A 20,645-nucleotide genomic window follows, 5' to 3' on the forward strand; every position below is an offset into this window, starting at 1 on the left:
AAAAGACATATATAATTATCTTTTTTTTAAAAGACGTTAACAAACCTATTTCTGTTTTTATTAAGTCAAATTAAATACCAACGCTCTTTAATTTATCCAAAAATTTGTCATATTGTTATGTCAAATTATATTTTTGTCACATGGAGAGGTTGCCTGACCATAGCTGGTGCTACAGATATTTATATTATTCTACATTGTGTAAGTGTGAGTTTTAATTTTTTTTCAAATGGGGTTTTTGTTATATATAAAGATATTATTAACAGTAGGAAATAGCTGGTGTGGTCGATTTCAAACTGATTTGATACCTCAGCTCGTCACCAGCCTGTGCCTCATCAGATCTGCAGTCACTTTATTGCTTTTAGCTTTCATGGACACGTGATCGTCTTTTCATCCTGATTTTTAATTTTACTGTAAATCTTTACAAGCAGGAACCTGCTGGTTAAAAACAAAGACACGAAGAAGAAGGAGAAGGAGTGTGAGGCTAAAACAGGGGTCTGCCATGTTTAACACCCTGGTGACGTGCAAACATACACCTGCCATTAAACAGCTTCATTAGCAGCATAATAATACACAGCGGCTTGTTTTCTATGAGGGCAGGTTTGTGCTTTCATGCACACATGTACAGAGTCTCGCCCACACACACACACACACACACACTGACTCACTTTTATCCCTCCATGGAGGGAAAAAAAAAAGGGAAAGTTGCTTCTCTAAGTCTGGGCTGACTCGCCCTGCGGCGAAACCTGACCTTTGCACCACAAAGGTGAAAAGCTCTGTTCTCATTGGTTTGAGAAAAATGCCTCCAGAAGTAACATTTTTCCCTCTTCACATCTCATCCTTTCATCGGTTATTGTGATTTTTTTTCTCCCACTCTCCTCTGCCCCCTTTTCTTTCCTCCTCTGAGTGAAAACCTCCCGTAGCCTCCCCAGCCCGCCCCCTCCGACCCTAACCAACCACCGCCGTTACCACCGCCGCCTCCCCCTCCGCACAACTGCCGTCTCCTTCCCTGACAGGCCCTGATGTTGCTGTAACATTTTTATCACTGGGCGGCTGCGCACCTAGGAGAACGTGCAGGACGGAGCATGTGCTGTAGCTCGTGGGACAAGGCGAGGGGGGATTGTGGAGGAGGCGGGGGGAGATAAAGAGTAAGAGAAATGTTCCAGGTATTCCTCAGGAACCTCGGGGGGTCACCGCTTCGGGGTCAAGTTCGCGCCCTTGCTAAGATGCGAATTGTTGACCCCGACCCGGGTGAAAATTGTGTACACACTCGCCTCCGATGAGCGACAGAGGAGCAATAAACAGCATGTGCTCTTGTTTTGATCTATTGCTTTGTCACAATATTGAAATGCTGGTGCAGTAGGTGTGACAGGCTTTGTGTTTACTGTCATTTGCATGCTTGCAGCTTTAATCTTGACTTTGATATTGCTTTGTACAATAAGAGTGAAAATAACTATTAATTGACACAGTTTTGGTTTTTTTTGCATGTATGAACATAAACACTGTTTTTTTCCCCACATTTAAATACTTAACAATCCAGTGTTGCGTTTTGAAATTGCAAAAACAATAACTGGCATACTTTTTAATTTTTTAACAGATATCGGACGTTTAATTAACGGATTTTTCTTGCCACAGTCAATAAAAATGTAATTACTGTGTAATTACTGCATAATTACTGTGTCATTATTATTATTTCAATATAAATTTTGCTCAACATTTGATTAAAATGTGTTCCCAGAATCTTTTTTAATATAATTTATTATTAATATTATTATTTTTATTTTTTGATTATTTATTTTTTTTAATTTTTTTACTTTTTCTAACCTCTGCAAGTTTTTTAAATAAGTATCGAGTGTATTTTTGAAGAGAAATATACTCAAGATTTTAAAAAATAAATTAAAAAGAAAAGAAGGAACACAAATATTAGGCTTTAGGGATATGCAGTTAGGAAGGACTAGCCACAAAGAACCAAAGCATACGGCATCGTCTTCATCTCCCTGGACTTCAACTTTCTGTCTCTGCTCGCTCTCTCTGCTGAGCGTTGATTGATGTCTGACCTGACTGTGTAGTCAACAAAATGGGTGTTTCCTAGCAGAAGGAGAGAGGGAGGGAAATGGAGAGGGAGAGAGAGGCTGCCTAATGAGAGCTGAAGACAATGCTGGTGTGATGAAAGAATGGAAGTCGCTCTGCTGGGATTCAGAATTAGAGGCAGAAATTGATGCTGCAAGTGAATCTAAAGAGCGAGGGAGAGCGAAAATGAGGCCACTTGCTTTAATGGCGTGCTTGTGTGTCAGCTAAAATGCTCTGTTAGGGCCTCAAAGGGACACGTGCGCGGTGGTTAGTTGGACCTCGGCGACCCGTGCGTCTCCGCCGCGTTGCGACCTGTTTTGTATCGATAACAACAACAATAAAGCACAAATTAATATGAGAAATCAAACAGCAACACTTGTGTTAAACCTACAAGTTTTTAAATAAGTGAACGTACATTTAAGTTAGTATTTTACAGCCTGAGAAATGGGATTGTAGTTTAAGCGGTAAAATAATAAAGGTGGAAAAAAAGAGAAAAAAAGAAAAGCATCTCCAGGAAAGGTGAGCAGAGAGAAGAGGCAGGCAATGTGTAGAATAAGAAGTAGGCCATCCACTTCCACTGCCTGCCTTTCATGTAAATATATTATGGCTAACAACCACTGCCTTTAAAATAATTTAGTCTGCCTTCATTTATTTATTTTTAATACGATTTTTAAGTTTTATTATAATTAATTTTATTTGACGAATGGAAAAAAAATGACACAATTTAAAGTCAACTTAGCAGAACTGCAACACTAAACTCCTCTGTGCTCATTGATAACATTTTTAAATTGAAATTTGTCAAATAATAAATGATAATAAATGTATGTCTTTTTAAAATTATTTTAAACATTAATATTTAATGTTTAATATGTTTCACCTGCCAATAAATTAAACCTACAGCCGCAATGGTACACGCGCCCAAACTCCAACAAACTCTTATATTATTTCTTTACTTGTACGATAGTTTTACAAGTCCTCTAAGGGAAAGTTATTTCTGGCCGTTACAGACTTGGCATGTTGCACAACTTTCCTCTCTTTATTTATTCATTTTACCAGGAAGTCCCGAGAGCTGGCCAAGCAGCAGCCATGCAAATTCACGGCATGTTACGATGCATAAAGGTGCGGCTCATGCAGTGTGATACGTAAAGATTTACAGCAGTGCTCTCTCAAGAGAAACAGCCACATGCCTCCTTCACAGCCTTCTCTGTAATCCCTTTAAAGCCCCGAATGGGTCTGAGCGTCTTTCTGAACCTACACACTCGGTGCAAATCACTCCTTGCTTCCTTAGAAAAAGCCACCTGTAGCTCCTCTGCAGAACGTAGAGCACAAAATGAAATGTGTAAACGTCTTCTCTTTAGATGTTGAGAAGAAACTGTTTTTAATTGTGTCATGAAACCCAAATTCATTCATGCAATTGAATACACACTTTTTATATGTATGTTCACATATAAATAAAGTGAAAGAAGTCGAATCTGAATGTGCTGAACTCCACCGATCGCAGTGGTGATGGTGTCCCTGTTTTCAGTGTGGAAAAATGTTCAAACTGCACAATTTGTTTTCCTTTCTCTTTTTCTGCTTTATTATTTTCCCGACGAGTTCCAGCATCAGTGTTGAACCGCATACCCACGACTCATTGATTTCTCGGGGCGCTCATTAAAACTTAACTTTCTCCTCATCTCAAAAGTCCATCCTGCTGAGGTGCGTTTTCGCCCTCTTAGACAGAATCTCAGGGCAACACTGCGCATGATAAACACATGAGGCAGCACAGGGGCAGATTTAGGTGTGTGTGTATAGGTGTGTGTGTGTGTGTCTGGAGGACGAGAGGTGGGAGTGCGAGCGAGAGGAGAGGACAGAGCGCTGTGAGGGTGTTGGCGAGGAAGATATAGTGTATTTGGTTTGTGCTGCTCCTGTGGGTTTGTGCATGTGTGTGCTCATGGGGTGAGTGATGGAGAGGGGTGAGGAGGAGGTGGTGGGTTTGGGTGGTAGCCCCGCTGTTTGGCCATACGCTCCTGCCTTCTCTTGCCTTTTCAGCATGGCTGACCAGAGAGCTCATTTGCATTAGTGGTGTGTGTGTGTCTGTGCGGTGGGGTGTTGGATTTTGCTTGAGGCCTGTCTACTCTTCCAGGCAGTAGACTGGTGTGTGTGTGTGTGTGTGGCAGCATGAATGGGGGTGGGGGGGATCACGCTCTGGCAGAGAGGACGTGTCACATCCATGTAGCCCCCGCTAATCAGGGCCGGCTTGAGCCACGGCCAACTTGCCGAGGCCTCGCTTCCCTTCCACACCATGTGAAGAAATGCAGATAATGGGGCACACTGCTGCAAGAAAGAGGCATGCTGGGAAAACGCTACATACACGTAGGGGGTGAGAGCTGCCGGTGGACGAGCTAGGAGCTCAGCATATGGGAAGGTATCGGGTGTATGTATGTGTATGTATGTGTGTGTATGTGTGTGTGTGTGGAAAGGCCACAAGCACACGTGCGCTCGCTCCCTGACAATCCACCAGCAGCTCTTTTCCATTGCAAATCCTCAGTCATTTGGTGAAGTGCTAGTGACCCCTATGGGCAAGATGCTGTGATTTTTGGCTATTCATGATGTGCATGGTTGAATTTTCTCTAACCCGGTGGAGAAAAAAAGGGGAGAAACACATGCACATGCCATGTAAAATATTTCCGACTAGTAGGGTTGAAAATACTCGACTCCTGTTTTTATTTCCTCACCTCTTAAAGTTTTACTGTAGGTGATGTAAAAGTTTCCAAGGGATTAGTGCCAAAAGGATGATACAAGACTATGTGGGGGGAAATGGTTCAAAGACCATACAGTGTATAACAATGAGGCACACTGTACAAACTGTCCCTGTTCAACGACAGCAGCAGCTCAGTTTACAAGCATGAAACTGTTATTTCACAGTGAACCTGCTTAAATCTACAACAGTACTGCTAAATGTTACAGTGCCGCATATCATTTTAATTTTTACACTATGATGCTGTCATTTTAGAGGTCCTGTTATACAGACAACAGGTTATCACTGTAAAATTTTACAGTGCGACACATAATTTACATTTTTACAGTAAAATACTGTAATTTTAGTGGGTCAGTGATACATAAAGTAGTTTATTGCGGTAAAATGTTACAATGTTGCACCAATCTTTAAGTTTTTACAGTAAATATGTGTAATTTTAGTGGCCCTATTGTACATAAAACAGTTTAGTACTGTGAAATGTTTCAGTGCGACACATAATTTACATTTTACAGAACAATATTGTCTTTTTAGTGGTTCTATTTTACAGAAAGTAGTTTATGACTATAAAATGTTACAGTGTGACACATAATTTACATTTTTACAGTAAAATACTGTAATTTTAGTAGTTCTATTGTACATAAATCAGCTTTTTGCTGTAAATATCATCTACAAAACCAGCATTCTTCATGCTAAAGTAGTTTTGATGCCCTGTGATCTGTTTCCTAAATTCATTTTCTTGTCTTTCATGATAAGATGTTAGCTTCTGATGCAGGAAGTGTGTTGCTTTTAACATTTCAACACCCCAAAATGGCCAGACGTGATAAAATGTTTCAGCAGTCTCTGTCATCACGGCTCATTGCAAGCTAAATCTTAACACCATTCTCAGCCACACAAACACCAGAAAACACATCATGTGTCCTCAACAGTCCGAGTCTAAATGCAGCATAATTAAAATAACCATCACTGCACTACTGAGCTGGTGTTTTGAACTTAAATAGCTGCATTCCCATGAGTGTTTGTGCTCAACAGTGAAGTCTCAGTAACTTGGTTATTTCTAATACTTCTTTCTTTGCTCTGGTATCAGGACAGACTTTAAGCAACAGAGTGAAACTCAAGCATGACTTAACAGACAAAGTACAGTAGATTCCTTCAAAAGAAAATGGTACATTACTGTGCAAAGTTTTCTTTATTTTAACAGCAATTAATTTTTACTTTGTAAAAAAATGAATCAAGCACAAAATGCACAGTAATCGTCTTTCTATAAGGGGCTGATTATTGGCATATAACCCCCAAACTGAACTAGACGTGAATAAAAATAGAGACAAATGTCACAGCCAGCTTTGTGAGGTTGCTGTGCCTACAAACCTACAACCTGGAGAAACCAACACGTCCAATAACAAATGTTTGCTGCTACACTTAAAAAAAATTAACAAAATAAAACTCAAAGAATACAAAAGGTTTTTATTTTTTCAAAACCAAACAAAAATCTGTTAAATTCTTTAGTTTGAAACCCGGAAGTGTGCTGAGTTTCTTCATAATTGCTTTTATTGTCTCTAATCTGTTTGAACCTACTGAGTCTTTCAGCCTGCGCGCTTTTATTCCAAATGTGTTGCAACCATCTGATGTCACAGTCCCATTTTAACCCTTGCACGACCTCCTTTCTTCGGCAGTACTGTACTCACTTATGGTTATGCCAGTAAACCTCATTTGAATTTGAATGGGCCAATGTGTGCGTGAGTGTGAGAGAGGAAGGATTGTGACAGCAGCAGTATCAGCGGTGAACAGCACCCACCTCCGCTCCCCTCCCCTCCTGCCTCACCTCCCTCAGGTCTTCAGAAAAGAGGACTTTGCCTGAGCCGAAACCTGCCGCTCTCACGCTATCATCCTCGACAAACAAAAAGGCAGCCGGGCGAGAGACAGAGGCACGGAAAGAAGCGAAGGGGAAGAGCGACGGAGAGGAGAGGGATGAGCTGAGGAGGGAGGGACGGAGTAAACCGTGGGGAGAGGTTTAACCCGGCAGGTTCAGATTTTCGAGCGACCCCTGTGTTTTCTTTCTCAGCCTCCGTCGTGGCAAACGGGCGGCGAGCAGATGTGGCAAACAAGACACCCTTAACCCAAACCCCAGCCCCCTCCAACTTCAAGTCTTCTAAGCCCGTCTGATCCGCATCTTAACTTAAGGAAAATATAATGTATTCCAAAAGCAGGAAAAATAATATGACACAAAGGGATGATAAATAGCAGGATGAGGCCTGTAATAAGCTAAAGGGGGCTACGTGGATAATAACCCCCGAGTAGGAGATGTGGAGACCTGGGCCTATGTGCTTCTCCTTTGCCCACCCGGGATCTCTAATCCTGGGCTTTGAGAGGGAAGGGGAGGGTAGGAGGAGGAGGAGGGGGGTGCTGAGGTTGAAGTTAGTGTAAGATGCATTAGTGTCTTCTACACATGTGCGCCCTAATCCCTGCTCTCCAGCTTTCTCTGAGCCGCTTTTGTATTTCATTTTCTTTCCTCCTCTCTTCTCCCATCCCCACCCCACATCGTCCTTTCTGCTCTCTCTCCCTGCTCTATCTTGACCAGTTAAATCCCGACGGGGCCGGCAGAGTGACAGGCCCCATTCAGCGGTGTGCTGGGGGTGACAGCTGGTGAGAGGCCCGTGTGAAAGAGCGTTGCCCCCATGATGCCGCCGCCACCCCTCCTCTTCCCATCCGCACACACACACACACAGACACACACACACACACGGCTAAGGCAGGACTGAAGGTCTGGGCAGCAGCTGAGCCATCGCCCCCGTTGTGTCCTGCCCCCCTTTTTTTTGTCTCACCGGTCAGTCCGAGAGCAGCACCTGCGCAGGAAAAACAGGTAGCTGGAGTCCGATTGTAGCGTTTTTACCCAAACGTCACCTGTCAGTCAACCCACATGGACAGAAGAGTTTCAGCCGAGCAAAAAACAGGAGGTTTACTGAAACGACCCCTCTGACTGTTTATAACCGATCACTTTTGATGGCTAATGTTAGCAAAACTGCAGTTTAGCAATCTCTGAAATTCCCTGTTACATTCAATTGTCTGCAAGGTCCATGTTTGGATGAGTCTGGTGTGGAAGAGCTTTACTGGCCCGCACAGATCACTCATCTCAATCCCATCAAAGACCTTTTGGAGGAACTAGAACAGAGTCCATCGTCCCTCTCTGACCTTACAGATGTTCTTCTGGATGACTGGACAAAATCTTCTATAGAGCTCAATCTTGTGGAGAGCGTTTACAGAAAAGTGGAGTCTACCATAGTAAGCCAAAGACGTTTGCATGTATAGTGTGCTTTCACCTCAAATTTAGGAGATGAGCTGAGGTACTTTTTTAGGTTTCAGGAGTGAGAGGTCTGGAGTGCAAATCCTAATGAGAGGGAAAGAACAGGCGATGCCTCGTGTTGTGTTTTAGAATTTATCTTTAGCTTGAAATCATGACTTTTTTTCCTCCAAACTATTATCACTAAAGCTGCAACTGGATCTATTAAATGCAACATTTAAAAGCTTTTGATTCTTATCTTTGTACTTGTGTTTGTTTCAGACATTAAAGTATATATAAAGGATATTGTGTCACAGTGCGGGTCTTATTTTTGTAACTTCGGCTATCATTTTTATTGAAAAGATGCTGCTTGTTTGATATTTCTGCAGTAGATCCAAGCAGTGAACAGCATTTTGTGTCTCTCCCCAGCTGGTTCAGGCAGATGTGCTGCCCTTCCTGAGTTATTTCCCCACTGTCACCAAGTTCTTGCTAAAGGGAATTAATTGGGTTTCTTGCTATAATACCATAAGGTCTTTACCTTACAATGTAAAGTGCCTGGAGATGACTGTTGTGTTAAATAGGTGCTATATACAATGTATAATATTCTATGCAAAGGATTAGTTACTGGAAAATTATATGTTTTGGGGGGATTTTCTCAGAATTCTGACATTTTTATCTGAATTCAGATTTTTTCCTCACAAATCTGATTATAATCTTGGAATTCTGATTTTAATATCAGATTTCTGATCTTAATCCTTGAATTTTGTTTGTTTTCTCTGAGAATTCTAATTTTCACTTCAGAATTCAGATTTTCTTTCCCCAAAAAGTCTGACCTTAATCCCAGATTTTTTTTTAGGCTTCTTACCTTACATCTTATGTCCAATTTCAGATGTTTTTTCTCAGAAACCTGATTTCTTTTTCCTCAAACACTTGATGTTAATCTCAGAAGTCAGATTTTTTTCCTCAGAATTCTCACTGTTATTTGAGGATTCTTCTTTTTTTTTTTTTACTGAATTCTGAGGTCATCACCCAAATTCATTCTTTTTCTTTAGTGACCCAACTCCCCCTCAGTAAGCTTCAATTGCGCTGAGCTTGGTTTATATCTTTTGTCATAACCTATGTAAGTCAGTTAAAATAAGACTGAGCACTTTTCTGCCCAGATGGTTTTATTGTAAAGCATCTTCAAAAGCCCTAAAAATCAAAAATGGCACACAGAAGCAAAACTTCAACAAACAAAGCTAGACATCTAAATATGAGTAAGATCCAACTTGAGATAAAAACTGGGATCATCTTTTCAAAACAATAAAATCCAAAGTAATTAATTCATTTTGATGGCATCTTTACTTTCTGTGCCTTCATCATTTAAAAAAAAAAGTGCCTGTTTTAAGAGGGCCTCATTAAGAGTGTGTGGCAATGGTGATCTTGCCACAGGAAGCACACAAACTCCAGGTAAAATAGACTTTAAACCGTTTAATCCTCTAAAAGAAATGCCCTGAGTATTTCACTACATGAAATACCACATAAAACAAAGAGCCTTGCAGCGAAGGAAATGACAGTCAGGGTTTAAAATCCATTTGAATGTGTTTTCAAAGCAAATGCAAAGGCTTCAAACAACAAGGCGTCCAGGTCGAGTCACAGGGAGCACAGAAAAAAACATTTATTTCTGTGAAAAATGTCAAGGGTTACGACTTTAACCATCATTCACAGTCACCTGGAACAATTGTAACTTGCTTGGTGGGTTTCAACGAGGCTCCACAGCATCCAGCTACTTGATCCAACTGCCCTCCCTAAAGTACAGTAGCTGGTCTGCTCTCAGCACGGCTCTCTAGTCAGTTCAGTTCATTAACAAGGGGGAGCTTGTGTTGCTCTGAGGCCTGCAGTACCGTGTGTGTTTGAGTGAGCACCACTGATGGACTTGTGTGTGTGTGTGTGTGTGTGTGTGTGTGTGTGTGTGTGTGTGTGTGTGTGTGTGTGTGGCCCCGTCTGGTGCTGCCCTCATGTCGTCCATGACAGGATGTTCTTTCTCTGCCCCCGGCTTGCTTGCAATGCGTGGTGTCCATCAATCTGTGCGTGTGCCCTCACCTGCACCTGTTTATATGTGTGTGTGTTCGCTACCACATTATGGCATGTATGTGTGTGTGTGTGTCTGCTTCCCTGTTCGCCTGCCTAACGAGGGTCCCTAGTCCATATGTGACTTCCTCATTAACGGGCCCACATGACAGGGACAGAGGCGCTGGCCGCTGGCCCAGAGTAGGGCTGACACCGCCGGACCCCCAGACGCCAGCGGGACCGTGTGTGTGTGCGTGTGTGTGTATGCTCGGCCACAGATGCCCTAACCATGTGGCCCCCTGTTCTCTCTTCCAGTTAGGGCCACTAATTACAGGCTGGATCTCTCCCCTCTACCTCCCTCTTTGCATCCCTCCATCCCGTCCCTTCCCTTTTCCTCCTCTTTTTGTCTTCTTTTGAAGTGATAATGGTATCATTGGGTTCTAATTGGCCGGTGAAGATTGATTGTAACTGACAGGAAATGCTCACGATGTGCTGCAGAGTCGCTAGTCTGAGAAGGTGTTCGGTTGAAGTCGGGCCGAACGCTGTGCGAGAGGCACAGACAGAGATTTACAGTGCAACGGGGGCTAATAAACACAAGGACAAGCTGAAAATAAAAGTTCGACGGGAGCAGGTTGCGAGCGAAATGACAGACATCCCCGCAAGGACAAACAAGCGGCGCACAACAGTTTGAAGCGTCGGTGCTGGCAGAGTGTGCGAGAGAGTCGTGCCAGGCAAGACGCCATAGGTAATGACTGACAGGCTGTCACACGGAGACTGCTTTTCGGGACTTCAAGTCAACTCCGCAAACACTACCCTGCCTGCCATACCTGGCAGAAGCACAATTGGATAACAAGCGGGGCTGTTTGCACTGCCGGTGCTACATTCAGTGGGAGTCACGGGCAGGAACAAATACCGTCAGCAAGCCTTTTTTTTAGTGCAGTTAGCGGTCACAGGGAGTGTTTTTCCCATCATGCTGAGCTGTAGCAAGGACACAGAAAACACCGACTGACACTTAATTCCACCCCATGCACACTCCAGTACTGTAGACTACAGTACTGGAGTGTGTACTGTACTATATATATGAGTTCTAGGGGATGTGGTTTCATCAAAAAAACTGCAAGACTGCAAAAATATTAATAATTATATTTAATTATTAACAAAACTACAATTTCTAAGTAAAGAAGTGACCTCTACCACCCTCACAATGGCTTATTCTAAACGAGAATCAACATTTGCCAACTTTATGCAGAAAAGTACAGTCCCAGCAATTAAGGCATTCATGGTTTGTGCACATTGATTTGCATTGCACTCTTTCTATTGACCAACAGAGGGCGACTCTTCTGACTTCCCCCAAAAAATTACATTGTATAAAAGTCTATGTGAAAATGTCTCCACTTCTTCTTAATGTATTGCCTTAGAAATATAGCAATCCATCCATCTATTGATATTCAGGTGCTTATCTGGGTTCAGCTCATGGGGGAAGCAGCCTAAACAGACCTAACCCTCTCCAGCCACCTGCTTACGCTCACCTGGGGAAACACCAAGGCATTCCCGAGCCACCTGAGAGATGCGATCTCTCCAGCGTGTCCTGAGTCTGGGTCATAACTCCAACACTGAGGTCAGAGGTCATCCGAGTCAGATGTCTGAACTGGCTCCTTTCATTATGGAGGAGCAGCTGCTGTTTTCTAAGCCCTCAACGTTTCTCTAAATTTTAAAGGAAGGTCATTTCCACCGTTTCTATCTGTGATCTCATTCTTTCAATCACTGTCCAGCGCTCGTGACGATACTTGAGGTAGGGACTTCTCTGTTTACCACATGGCCCAAGTTTCTCCAACAATCACCCGTTCCACTGTACCCACACACTGACAAGACCCCAACACATTTAAACTGCTCCACTTGAGGCAGGAACTCGTCCCAGACTCAGAGTGGGCACCCCACCCTTGTCCAACTGAGAACTGGTCCAGCGAAAGCTGGAGGTTGCCACCTAATGAAGTCAAAAGATCCACAACATCTGCAAAGATGAGCCTGCAACACCTGGCTAAGCTCTCAGTTGAATTGGTATTGTGTTGTTTATTCCATAAGCAAGGAAAATCTGAAAAATGCCAAAAATCTACTGTCTGGTGAGATAAACTACTAAGTAATGAACCAAAAAGAAAATTCTCCAGTTTGTGACCCAGCTACAGGGGAGGAAGGGCACAAGCCATTGTACTCCTAATGCCGATCCCAAGCCCTGATAATTGGGGTGGGATGTGTCAGGAAGGAGATCTGGTGTAAAATCTTTGACAAATGGAACATGTAGATCATCGAGAATAAAATTAAGAACAATTGCCTCTGCTGCTGTTGGTCAAGACAAAAGAACAGGAGAGGGGAAAGGCATGTTAGGAGACAGTGAGAGAGAAGGAAAGAACAAAGGATGCTGGATATGTAGCTGCCAAGCAGGAGGGAAAGGAGAAGACAGCAGAAAAGGTTCATGGCAAAAGTACATATAATAGTGTTAAGAAATACTCCAGTAAAAGTTGAAGTACTGATTAAACTTCTTTATTCAAGTAAAAGTTGTTGTTTGGAGGACGTTTCTATTTAGTTTAGTTTAGTTCAATTTTGTATATAGCGCCAAATCACAACAACAAATGATACTCGATCATTTCTATTGAGAGCTCAAGTACATTTTCACAGTGTACAGGCTGTGATCCCCAATCCCCGGGCCGGTCCGTGAGTCGTTTGGTACTGGGCCGAGAGAGTTGAGGCTCGGGTGTGAAATTTATGGTTTTCAGGATTTTTATAGGTTTTTATCGTTATTTTTTTTAATCATTTTTCTCATTAACTCGCTTTCCCCGGGTCTTTCCCCATGTGTTATGGATAAATCTTCTTTTCTTTGCTACCGGTACTGGCTTTATTTTGTTGAATTTTTCCGTGACACCTTAAAGGCCGGTCCATGAAAATATTGTCAGACATAAACCCGTCCGTGCCACAAAAAAGGTTGGGGATCGCTGCCCTACACTGAAAGTACACTGTTTGTGCTGTCTATATATCAGACATTATAAAGTTAGTATGAAGGTGGACTAGATCTCAGCATCATCTGCTAAAATTGATATGAATTTCTGCTACACTTGATGTGACCTAACTCTGACCATGAAACCACACCTTGCACCAGTCACACACTGTTCTTTACTTCAAACCCATCAAAGTACAGCAATCTAACCTGTTTATCCTGCATTAACCTGCAGAGGATTTTCATGGAACCTTTAAATAACACAGTCTACCGCAGTTTGTTTTGCAGCATGTTTCATAAAATGAAAAAACATAATGTCACATGTACAGACCCAATATCTGATTTTAAAAAATGAGGACTTACATGTAAGCTTTAAATGAGCAGTCCTTACCTTTAAGTCTAACCTCTTTTCTTCCTCTTCTGTCTTTATCTTTCTCCATCTCTGAGTGAAGTTAGCTCTTTCTTTTCTCTCCCTGTGAAAAACAGCAGCTGGACCTTTAGCTAGCAACACACTGTGACACAAACTGCACACAAACAGTTTGTGTGTTTGCTGATGTTTGTTGAGCTGATAGAAACGTTGCATTTGAAATTACCTGCCAGAACAAGTTCCTCCCTTTATGCTCGCTCCCCTTCAGTAGGGCTAGCTAGATGCTAAAGTACCGCGAACACAACTTACAGACACCAGCAGTCCTTCCAGTGTTGTGGCAAAAAAAAGAATAAATAAATAAAAACACAGAGCCACTCTAATCCCTGACTTGCCATAGTCAGGGGTTAGACTGTTTAGACTGTTAATCGGTTTAATATGCATCAAAGCAAAAGTAACGAAAATGTAGGAAGTAGAAAGCTGTCAGAAAAAAAACTACTCAAGCAAAGTACAGATACCTGAATATTCTACTGAAGTATAGTAAGAAAGTATTTGTACTTTGTTACTTCCCACCTCTGGGTTCATGGATGTAGTGAAGGAGGACATGCAGTTTGGTAGTAATCCCTAAAGGGGAAAAAACGCTGGTGATTAAGGAAGGCACTCTGATCACATTTCAGTGCTCAGTAGCGCATTGCAGTGCTGAGTGTTTTCTTGTCCTGTGGTTATTGAGCTTGTCTCTATCAGCGTGCATCATGTCCCATCATCTCCTCAGATTTTCAATCAGATCCACACCTGCTGTCTTCATCGTGCTGGTGATGCATATAAGCTTCACTTTGTTTCCTGTTTGACTGTTGTGGTAAAGAGCTGAGGGTTAAAACACACGCTAACATTCCCACCACATTTTCTCCAAGGTTTCCACCACTTGATCTTTGACAGGTGCACTTTTAGTGACAATAGAAAAATATATTACCACTTTGAAACTTCCAAGTTAAGCTCACCATTTTTCCACCAGTCGTCAGCATTACTGACCACTGCTTCTGAAAACATGACTCTCAGCTTTCTATTTGACCTATTGATGGATAATTTTTCTTTCCAGTGTACTCGCCCACAGGGTCTTTCTTTACAGGTCATACACTTCGAAAATCGACATCTGATGGAGGCTTTAAAGACAAATTCACCTTCCAGCAGATGTAGGTTTTTAAGCTTAATTTCAGCATTCACTGGCTTTTGTGCTGCATAAAGCCAGAAATTGTAGATTCAATTGGCACAACTGGACAAGAAAGGAAAAGAAGACACAGTTGAATAAAAATTGCAAATGTTACTGAACTTACTGTTCAGAGCAGCTTTGAATGAAAAAAAAACTAAACTAAAGGAGCTACAGTAAGGTTACCAGTGTCCTGGAGATGTACGCCCCCTCTGACAACCACCAGCTGGCTCCTTGGCGCCCTCACTGACCTCATGATCTCCAGGTCTGAGCTCTGATGGTTCACCTACTACTGTACTTGTCAAGTTCACACGTTTCACACGTGTAGACCCTCCCTTGTTACATACATGATCATTTCAGGGTCACAGGAACACCATCAGGGCATTAAGTCTTGTGCTTTTACTCCAATTCTCTCCAATAAAACCTGTTTCTGGAGCTTTTAAATGGCTGAAAAGATGGGTGATCAAACGATAACTGGGAGGATTTTAACCTTTGCCAAAAGGTATAAAGTAAAATTGAAATCTAAGCAGATCAAAGACTAGGATGTTGTCCATAATTTGTTGTTTCCGAGTAAATCTCCCTAATCTATCATGGTAACATAATGCTGCTATCATCACAGCAGGAGGGAAGTGGGGAAAAAAAGAGATGAAGAACATTTCCATGTCCATAATTACAATATGCTATTGTGCACATTGTCAGAGGTTTTGGAAGATGGAGGGTGGAGGAAATGTTCGCAATCATTACGCTATAGCTTGGATACGAAAGTATAATTTACAGCTGTGGTATAAATACAAGATTTAACTGCAAATTATTATGCACATTTAAGAGTACGACTCTCTGCGGTGGCTGATTGTCTTGCAGAGACGTGTCGACTGCTCGGCTTCTCTGCAGATGGTCTGGCTCAGATTTTTCAGTTAACTTCAAAATAATTACCTGTCACACAAATGCCCAAAAGGCCCCAGGGGCAGTTTAACACTCTCAGCAGATATCATTTTTCTCTTAAGCCACCACACAGTGTTAAAATTAATGCTGCTGCCCAGACAACCTTTTGACCTCTGACCTTCCAATTGTCTTGTTGCTTTTCAAAGGGTAAACAGAGACAGAAGACGCCCTGTCTGTGAACCTAATGGGCTGTCTCTGTGTCTACGTATCTGACTGATGACCAGCTTACTGATGTGTTGTGGTTTGTTTCCATACAGTTTTTTGTTTTTCGTCAATTTTTGTTACAAAATTTCAGTCAGGACCACTTTAGGTTTAAATAAAACAATAGAAATAATGAAAAAGAATCAAAAAGCCATTTAACCCAGTTTATATTTGACATAGTTTATATCTGGTGTCTGTGTTCTGCAGTAGCAGACTGCTGTGTGGAAGAGAGCAGCTGTCAGTGAGTGTGGGTTATAGTGGGTTGCAAAGTGTCTTGCAGTCGCAGCAGCAAATTAAATATCTAGCTATTGTGGAGGGTGAATTCATGTGCCGTAAGACAATGAATGCAACCGGACCTCTTTTTTCGGAGGGTTCCTTCTGAAGGCGTTTCACTTCTCATCCAAATGGCTTGTTTACTTTTAAAAGTTGTTGTCACTTCTTAAGTGAGGCGAGGAAGGAAGTGATTGCGGTTTCATGTGGCTAAAATGATCTTCCTCTAAAGGGTGTCAGAGCTCTCAGTAGTCAGTTTAGGTATTTGGGGGTTTTGACCAGGATGAGTCCTGGACACTTCCTAGGTGAGGTGTTTTGTCCAGCTGGGAGGACAAAGACACATTAGAGTGATTATGTCTCTTGGTTGGCTTGGAAATGCTTTAGTGTCCCACCGGAAGTTCTAGAGGAGGTGGGTGGGGAAAGCAACTCACAACTTGGACCTGGATATGCAGCAAGAAGATGGATGGATGCCATCTTGGAGGTGTTCCTGAGGGTCGCTGACCCACCTTGTCATCATGTGAGTTATTAAGGGTCTAGTAACTGGAAGGTCAGTGGTTTGATCCACTCCAGCCTGCATGTCAAAGTATCCTTAAGCAAGATATCAAACCCCAAGTTACCCCTCGACGTATCCGCTGGAGTGTGAGTTTGTGAGTGTGAGGTTAAAAGTGTTCAGGCATAGAAAATGTTGTGTAACTGAGGCTTTTAGTAAGAAAATTGAGTACTATATAAATAGCAGTCTACTGAGGGTCGCATGGGCCAAGGTGTGAATGAGTTTTGACTGTCACAGGTGACTGATAGTTGGTGTCACTGCTTCGCTTCGGGGAGGGTTAGGTATTTATTAAATATCTGGGACTCCCCATTTGCTGAAGAAGCCTTTTTAATGAGAGGTGACAATCTTCACGAACCTGCAAGAAGAAGTTAAGCAGTCTTCAACTCAAGCAGCTTGAATAACTGAGAACGCATACAGGTATATTGCTGTCATATCCAAATACAATTTTTATATTCTACCCACTCAGAGTCAATCAAGTTTAAGCTTTTTAATTTTATATTCAGTATTTTGTGTATTAAATCTAATGCATTACATCTTACATAGACTTTTGATAGTATTTTAGACTGTACGTAGCGACAGAAGGCTGTGCCACTATTAACAAATGGATAGTTATTTATTGACCCACCCTATAGCCTATTTACTATCCTAGCTTTTTTTTGGATGCTTTCATTATTTTACCTTGCACACAGAAACAAAATAATTTCACAAAAACTTAAAGAAAAAAATATGCATCTTCCTTCTTTCTCCAAACATAAACAAACAGATCCTATTTAACCTCCTGACATCCACCAGTTACTTGCAAAATAATTGGGGTTCGGGTCAAATGCATTCCCAGAAACTAGAAGACTCCCATTTTGGCCAGCTGCTTATTAGGCAGCTTGTTTTGTGGTCAGCGTGTCAGAGCCATATAGACAGGTGGATGTTATATTAACCACAACCCTAAATTAGTCATCAACAACCTATTAGTTGCTAAAAGGATAGTAACTTACCCATCTATAGCCAAGCTGACACAGGGCAAGAGTAGAATTTAGGGGGATGTGTCCTTTTTCTAGTTTTCACTGCTGTACTTTTAACATGTAGCAAAAGAAGAAATTGTTTACGGCTCAGTTTTTCTGGCGATTATTGCTGCAGTGAAAGGAAAAGGAAATAAAAAGTAGAAGAACATAAAAAAAATGTTTAAATACATCAAAACAAATATGGGGGAATATATTTCACAGTTCAATGTTTCTGATGCTAAATGAAATATAGAGTAACTGGACGAGAACAAATGAAAAGTACAAACAAATAGCACTGACAAAATCCAAGTACTGAAGAGCTGCAGCAGAGTAAGTACTCTCATTTCTTATTTTCAGAAATCTACACCACTTTCCTCCTCCGCCACCAAATTTTCACCAAATATAGCAACAAAATAATGTACAATAACACACTTGTAAGATGGTATAAGCTGCTGGAGTTCAGACGTATATAGAGCCATGTTAATGTGGGAGGGGGGGGTGTTACAGTTTATCAACCTGCCTGTGCATCTGCCAATCAAACCAGCTGTCTGTCAGCCTGTCAGCAAGCAGAGATAAAGAGGAAAACTTGTTCTCAGAATAGAATCAGCTGTTCTCTGTACTGTCGGATGCTCCTGCTCTCCGGAGAAAGCGTTTCTCATCTGACATCTCCGTGGATGAGACCGAGATTTCCTGTTCGGTGTAAGGGAGTGATGGAGTGAACGGCTCAATGAGAGGGACAAGGGGGGAGGCCTGAACAAAGCTTTGTCCACTCGCACCCTCTCTGTGGATCACCGTGTGACGACCCCACTTTCCCAGACTGTGAAAGTCACCCTGTGGTGTTTAGGTTAAAGAAATCCAGGAGAGAAAATTAATTTTGTCGTAACTCGTTTAACCTTTCAGCGTGCCCCTGGGTAGCCAGGAGGCAACGAGAAGTGAGGTTGGATGTGATAACAGCTATCTGGTGACTGCTTATGGTCTGCAGCTCGTCGGGCTTCAACATCACAAAGACTGCTCAGAGGTCAGCTGAGATACATTTAAAGGCTCTAACCCTGGATTGTATTTATAATGAGGGCACGCCAAAATTAAAAGTACATTTGTGTCAGAGTCTCTTGGAAACTGGATACGGTTTGACCAGTGCACTTCACAACATCATTATCATGCATACTTACGTTACAGTGACCACTTTTTGTTTGCAATTACACTTGGAAAAACAGTGATTTGAGACTATAGTTGACCAGGTGCAACAAACTTGCAATCTTGTTGCCTTTGAAATGGTTGCTTTGAACACAAGGAGCAGGTGTGCAACCACTCGCAGTTAGCTGCCATCTACAAAGTGACTTTGACGCATCAAGCGGTAAGAAAAAGGCAATAAGATGAAGTCCTTCTGCTATCAGTTTGGGTCAAGCTGGCAATCACAGCTGTCTGTTTGTGATAATACAGTGACTGACTGTGAAAAATAGGCAAAAATTACAAATCTGATGCCATCTTTGCAAATGTACACACACAGAAATTCACATTAATGACTTAGATTCAAAGTCCAGTCAGAACCTTATAGGTCTAAAAAGGATTTCATCCACAATCAGTGATGTATTTGCTGCACGATGATGATTTAAAATGACATAGGTGTTTCAGCAACCTTGCTTTAATATTTATAGCAAGAATACAACTAACTGGCAAGCAGCTGTCAACCAATTGCAAAGACATGAATTCTGCTTGCATTTATAAATGAGGCGGTAATTATTTAACCTTCACCAATCTGTCTGAGTAATTGCAGTCAGACAATTGTTACTTTTCTTAAAAGTAACAAGTACGTTACAGCATTTGGCAAAAGCCTAACAGTGGTCGCCAAAATGATATTTTTCCTAGCTGAAAGGAAGTGCTGTCCTATTTTTACTCTTTTCTTCTAACAGAAAACCAAAAACCAGATTTTCCCATAAAATGTAACAGCCTGCTTGTCTCAGCAATTAGCAGTACAGCCCAACATGCTTGCTAGAGCGGCTGTAGATTATTCTAGGTTAACTCTACCCACCTTGGAAACAGTTGGCAACACTCGCTCTGATCCAGCAAGGGGAGAAATTCATACCATTTTTTCCCTGTCTTAACGTTTGTGGTTCTTTTTCTTTTTACTGCAGTAGTTACGATGATTTAAAGTGGAACCAACTTTATCTTCATGAGAATAAGTGCATATAAAATCTGCACTGAGACTTTAGATGGGGCATATCAGCGCAAACACCTCATACTAGCTGTCAGCACGAGCACGGTGGTGGAGGGGTGATGATTTCGGCACCTTGCAGTCACTGAGTCAGCCATGAACTCATCTGTATGCCAAATTACTCTAGAGTCAAATGTGAGACATCTGTCCAATAGATAAAGCTTTCACCAAACTGGGTCGTGCAACAGGACAATGGTTCCAAGCAAATCTACAACAGAAGAACAGAAAGAAAAGAATCAAAGTGTTATTATGGCCCAGTCGAAGTCCAGATGTGGCACGGTAAGAGAGCTGTGCATGAACAAATTCTCACAAACCTCACTGAACTGAAGCAGATTTATAAATCAGACAAATCAACAAAACAAGAAACCGATAAAGTCACACAGAAAAAGATTATTTCAAGTTATTGCTCCTAAAAGTGTTTCTACAAGCTGCTTTCAGGACTGGAAAAACTTTTTTTCACAGGACTGTAGAAAGAAGCTCCAGATTTGTTGTCACTGATGTTTCTGAGCCCTGACACACAACAGTAGGTAAGCAAACACGATGCGATTGCTCCCATGAGCCGGTGCATCCATGCATCACGGCACACGGCATAAAGATAAATGTTTCTCGACTTTTCCCGACGTCTTCACTCAGTTTCAACTTGTTGCCACATGTCAGCTGTGTCTTCCTGCCACTGGAAATGACTTCCTGTCTCTTATGGATTTATAGTCGCTTAGCAGATGTGAACATCTGGCTGCACAGGAGTTAGCAAGTGAATTTATGGGAGCTCATCTATACCATTTGCAGCA

Source organism: Oreochromis niloticus, linkage group LG23 (assembly GCF_001858045.2).
Source record: "Oreochromis niloticus isolate F11D_XX linkage group LG23, O_niloticus_UMD_NMBU, whole genome shotgun sequence".
Classification (NCBI taxonomy): Eukaryota; Metazoa; Chordata; class Actinopteri; order Cichliformes; family Cichlidae; genus Oreochromis; species Oreochromis niloticus.